A 6,000-nucleotide genomic window follows, 5' to 3' on the forward strand; every position below is an offset into this window, starting at 1 on the left:
TTGGTCAATGGTGGCCGAGCAACTGGCTCGTCGCAATACGACAGTCACTACTCTTGATGAATTGTGGTATCGTGTTGATGCTGCATGGGCAGCTGTGCCTGTGCACGCCATCCAAGCTCTGTTTGATTCAATGCCTAGACGTATCAAGGCCGTTATTACGGCCAGTGGTGGTTGTTCTCAAAATACACTCCTGGAAATTGAAATAAGAACACCGTGAATTCATTGTCCCAGGAAGGGGAAACTTTATTGACACATTCCTGGGGTCAGATACATCACATGATCACACTGACAGAACCACAGGCACATAGACACAGGCAACAGAGCATGCACAATGTCGGCACTAGTACAGTGTATATCCACCTTTCGCAGCAATGCAGGCTGCTATTCTCCCATGGAGACGATCGTAGAGATGCTGGATGTAGTCCTGTGGAACGGCTAGCCATGCCATTTCCACCTGGCGCCTCAGTTGGACCAGCGTTCGTGCTGGACGTGCAGACCGCGTGAGACGACACTTCATCCAGTCCCAAACATGCTCAATGGGGGACAGATCCGGAGATCTTGCTGGCCAGGGTAGTTGACTTACACCTTCTAGAGCACGTTGGGTGGCACGGGATACATGCGGACGTGCATTGTCCTGTTGGAACAGCGAGTTCCCTAGCCGGTCTAGGAATGGTAGAACGATGGGTTCGATGACGGTTTGGATGTACCGTGCACTATTCAGTGTCCCCTCGACGATCACCAGTGGTGTACGGCCAGTGTAGGAGATCACTCCCCACACCATGATGCTGGGTGTTGGCCCTGTGTGCCTCGGTCGTATGCAGTCCTGATTGTGGCGCTCACCTGCACGGCGCCTAACACGCATACGACCATCATTGGCACCAAGGCAGAAGCGACTCTCATCGCTGAAGACGACACGTCTCCATTCGTCCCTCCATTCACGCCTGTCGCGACACCACTGGAGGCGGGCTGCACGATGTTGGGGCGTGAGCGGAAGACGGCCTAACGGTGTGCGGGACCGTAGCCCAGCTTCATGGAGACGGTTGCGAATGGTCCTCGCCGATACCCCAGGAGCAACAGTGTCCCTAATTTGCTGGGAAGTGGCGGTGCGGTACCCTACGGCACTGCGTAGGATCCTACGGTCTTGGCGTGCATCCGTGCGTCGCTGCGGTCCGGTCCCAGGTCGACGGGCACGTGCACCTTCCGCCGACCACTGGCGACAACATCGATGTACTGTGGAGACCTCACGCTCCACGTGTTGAGCAATTCGGCGGTACGCCCACCCGGCCTCCCGCATGCCCACTATACGCCCTCGCTCAAAGTCCGTCAACTGCACATACGGTTCACGTGCACGCTGTCGCGGCATGCTACCAGTGTTAAAGACTGCGATGGAGCTCCGTATGCCACGGCAAACTGGCTGCCACTGACGGCGGCGGTGCACAAATGCTGCGCAGCTAGCGCCATTCGATGGCCAACACCGCGGTTCCTGGTGTGTCCGCTGTGCCGTGCGTGTGATCATTGCTTGTACAGCCCTCTCGCAGTGTCCGGAGCAAGTATGGTGGGTCTGACACACCGGTGTCAATGTGTTCTTTTTTCCATTTCCAGGAGTGTATATGCATCCAAATTTCGTGAAAATGTAATCACATGTCATTTCTAGTATAATATATTTGTCCAATGAATACCCGTTTATCATCTACATTTCTTATTGGTGTAGCAATTTTAATGGCCAGTAGTGTAAATTGTTTCCAGTTTCATCTTTTAATGATAGTGCTGCTATAATCGTGAATGATTTTAATACCTATTTTGTAAACATCGTTCACAATAACTGTCTTTTATATCATTCTTCCACGCTGAAGCGACTTTGTAGGGGAGGTTGACATTTTTAGCAAATATTATGACGTATGTTTTTGTCTCAGGATTTACGAATGACGATTCTCGAAATTTGTAAAGGTGAAACAATGACGCACAACATATCTTTATGATTAATTTTCTCTTCCTCCTCTTCTTCAAATTTGTCTACTTTACACAATAACTTGCGCCATTTTAGCCTCAATTGCTGTTGGCATATGATCATAGTGTAATGAATGGATGTAAAATGAACAGCAAGACAGCTGTAATTAGTGATTTATTTACTGTCAAAACCTGTTTCATTGCACTAAAACAGTACCCTCAGGTGAACTACATAAGAAGGAAAGGATCCTCTGTAATACATAAGATGAAAATTCTACAAGAATCTTTTAAAATATTTAATCAGGCAGAAAAAAATCAAAATTAAAACGTACAACAATGTCACATTAGCGCACCAAGACGCTTCGAACGTTCGTAGTCAAAAATATCAAACCTACCCGCAGCTCGTGGTCTAGTGGCTTGCGTTTCTGCTTCTGGATCACGGGGTGCCGGGTTCGATTCCCACCCGGGTTGGGGATTTTTCTCTTCCCAGGGACTGGGTGCTTGTGTTGTCCTAATCATTTCATCACCATCACCATCATCATCATTCGTGACAGTGGCTAGATCGGACTGTGTAAAAAAAATTGGACTGCGAAAAAATTGGGACTCTGTACGGGCGCTGATGACCACTTAGTTGAGCGCTCCAAAAACCAAACATCATGAAACCCCTGAGGAGGGGAAGTCGTCACGATAAATGAAACAGGACCTCAGGGGGGAAAGGTGCACTGAGTGAAAACGGAAGACATAAATAAGGAATGATCAATAACCAACCCCCCAGCCCCCTCCCCCTAGCTTTCTCACATTCTCCCCCTTTCACTCACACCCACAATAATGAACAAATATCAAGACCGTAAGGCTGCCTGAGCAACAAGCCGATAAGCGTATCCATGTTTAATCCACGAAATGGAAGACAGTAAATTAAAACCGTAACATACTGTCATAGTTACTGACACATAAAAACTTTTTGTAAGGCAGACCATATCAAGAGAAAGGACACAAATTACGCAACGACAGAAACTGAAGACACTAAGATAGCAAAGTACTAAAATAGCTTTAAGTAACATAAAACGAGAATCTATATATACACTATGGTGGTTGCAAGGCTACAGCACTGAAGTTGGTCAGATGTGTACTAACACGGAAAGCTGACACACGGTCGGAGGCGCTAGTGAGCGACATAAGGTGAACTCGGGAGGATTTTTGAATACGGAATGTTGGGTAGCGTCCAACAGTGAAATAATGTATCCAAAAATAGAATGATAAAAAATAGTGAAAGATAACAATTACTCATTCAAGGAAAGGTAACTATACTGACGAAAAAAGTAATACGCGTAGAAATAAATAAAATTATCAAACAATTTAAATCTCATTAAGAAACTTTTTAAAAGATTCTTATAGTATTTTTATCATATGTATTACATGGGATCATCAATTACAGCTGTCTTGCGGCTCATTTTAGTTCCCTCCATTATGAAGTTTAACGGCTGTTGCTGCCCGCATTACAAAGTTCCTTTCATCATGTAAAGCTAGACCCACAGTTCCAGGAACTAGGAAACAGAGATGATTGGAAATTTACTAGTTGACGCATGAATAGGAAATCTCGATAATATGCTACCGATTATATAACCTTCTTATTGAGCTTCGTACAGTTTTCTTTATATCATTTGAAAAGCTTTTTGTCTGAACTGGAAGTTGCACCCATTAATAAATCGAACAACTCCTCAAAAATGTGGTGATGGTAAAGAAGTTACAATAGGTCTGCTCTATAGGCACCATACAGTCAATGTAATTGCTTCCTGTCGTATCACAACAATCTGTCTGAATTTTGTCGTTTATATATCACTTCTTCACTGCTTGATAACCTTCTCGTGAAACCGTTCGGATTTTAGAGACCCGCAGTAATTACTCCTTGTCTTGAACTTGCTATAGTTGACATTTTATAAACATTTTCAGCACCTATGAGAGCTGAAAGCATCTTTCCATTCCAATGACCCTCAACTTCGTGGCAGTTCATAACGCTAAATTTGTGTCTTATTGCAGCGTGACCTTCCATAACTCGTTTTCCGAGGCGTTGAAAAGAAAATCGGGTTATCAACAGGTTTGCAGTATAACGTCCGCAAGCTATTTCGGCAATCATTGTTATGTATACATCTCCTTTATCACTGATGCAGCGCCTAACATAAACTCCAGACATACGGGGACAGAAAGAGTACCTGCAGTTGCTGGAACTGTTGCTGCTGCAGCTGCTGGTGCGGTTAATGCTGTTGCTGATCTTTGATGATACATACTTCTCGCGGTCGTCACCAAAGTCGTTCATTTTGGTGTGTGACCAAACATTGTTCCATTTCTTCATAAATTCATTTTCTCCTAGCATTTTCCATTGCAGTGCGATTAACAACTCTTTCATCATTGCTTTATGGTTTTTGATTACGCCGATCATGGAGCCCAGTCGTCCTTTTTGACGTTGTTGCATTAGAATGTTCTTATCCTCTTAATTTTCCACCTATCGATGAATCTGGATGACATCTGTCAAAGAGACCGTCCATTATTACTACAAAAAGACCTTTTCTTTAAATTTTTCCTCATATGCACTCCTAGTAAAATCTACCTGATCATCACAGAACTTGAATAATTTATGGACATTCCTGTAGGAATTCTGGTTTCTGTCGCAAAACGGAGTTTTCTTGACTCAGAAATGTTGGGAATTACCTTTTTGTAAGAGTCACGACTCTTAGATTGTAGAAGAATACCTTTTGAAACGTGGAGGTTCGAGGGTGACTTTTTTCCGATGATTTGACTTAAAATGTGATTCTACCGGTAGAAGCTACTACTATTTTACAAGTTTAGGAAGAATACGTTACTTAAGTCCCTCCAAATAACCAATTCAAATTGTTCTGTAAAATTTATTACAATGGCATCCAAGTAAAATATCGTCGTATTGGCAGAACAAAGCACATTACATTGTAAAAATGCAGAAACAATAAAATAAAATTTTAAGTAATATTAATAATAACGTTGAAGTTAGATTTATCCGCTAATATTAATGAAAAAGTCTATAACTGAATTCATATGGAAGACATTCTACAAGTTTTCGTATTAACTTAGCAACAGGTAATTACAAACTACCGGCAATAAACATCAATACAAATTTGATTAGTGAAAACTCGCATTCATTTCCGTTACTGATGTCTGCAAATTGTTGGAAAAGAAATAACTCTAAGAAAATTTGCCTGTACAAATGACCTTACGGGTCAAAATATCTTAGCTCCATGGTCGTTAGAAGTCGTCTTCCTGTACCTATGTTCAAGTGTGTGTGAACTGCGAAGGGACTAAACTGCCTAGGTCATCGGTCCCTAAACTTACACACTACTTAAACTAACTTATGCTAATAACAACACACACGCCGATGCCCGAGGGAGGACTCGAACCTCCGGCGGGAGGGGCCTCGCAGTCAGTGACATGACGCCTTAAACCGCGCGGCTGCTGTACCTGTATTGAGGTATAATTTTAAATTTTTTTGTTATTGCTGTTGATTGGAGATGATAGCGGGATAGGAACTAAACCTTTAGAAAGTTGGAACATGGGCATCACCCTACTCGGTGTTGACACTAACACTAAAAGACAAACTAATAAAAAGATTAACCAAACTGTAACTCCAATACTGCAGTGTCTGTGTTACTCCGAATGACAACGCAATTATCTTTCGGACATGGGTGCACGTACAAAGGAATAGGCACTGCGGTGCATACAACCGTTATGAAATACATTAAATGTATTCGCAGTTTCGAATATGGACAACAAAAAGCAGTGTAATGGGAAAATTTATGTCGGACCGGGACGCGAACTCGGATTTCGAGCTTATCGAGAGCGGTCGCCTTACCATTTGGCTATCTGAGCACAACTTATGGCAAACTTCCATATGTTGTCAACCATGTGTCCACAACCTGTACTCGTACATCCTTTATGTATATTCTCATATAGCGGAGACCTTTTAAACCAAATACAAGAAATTTATTCACAGTTGCAAATATGGACAACCATCTGCCGCATAATGGA

This window comes from Schistocerca serialis, chromosome 3 (assembly GCF_023864345.2).
Source record: "Schistocerca serialis cubense isolate TAMUIC-IGC-003099 chromosome 3, iqSchSeri2.2, whole genome shotgun sequence".
Classification (NCBI taxonomy): domain Eukaryota; kingdom Metazoa; phylum Arthropoda; class Insecta; order Orthoptera; family Acrididae; genus Schistocerca; species Schistocerca serialis.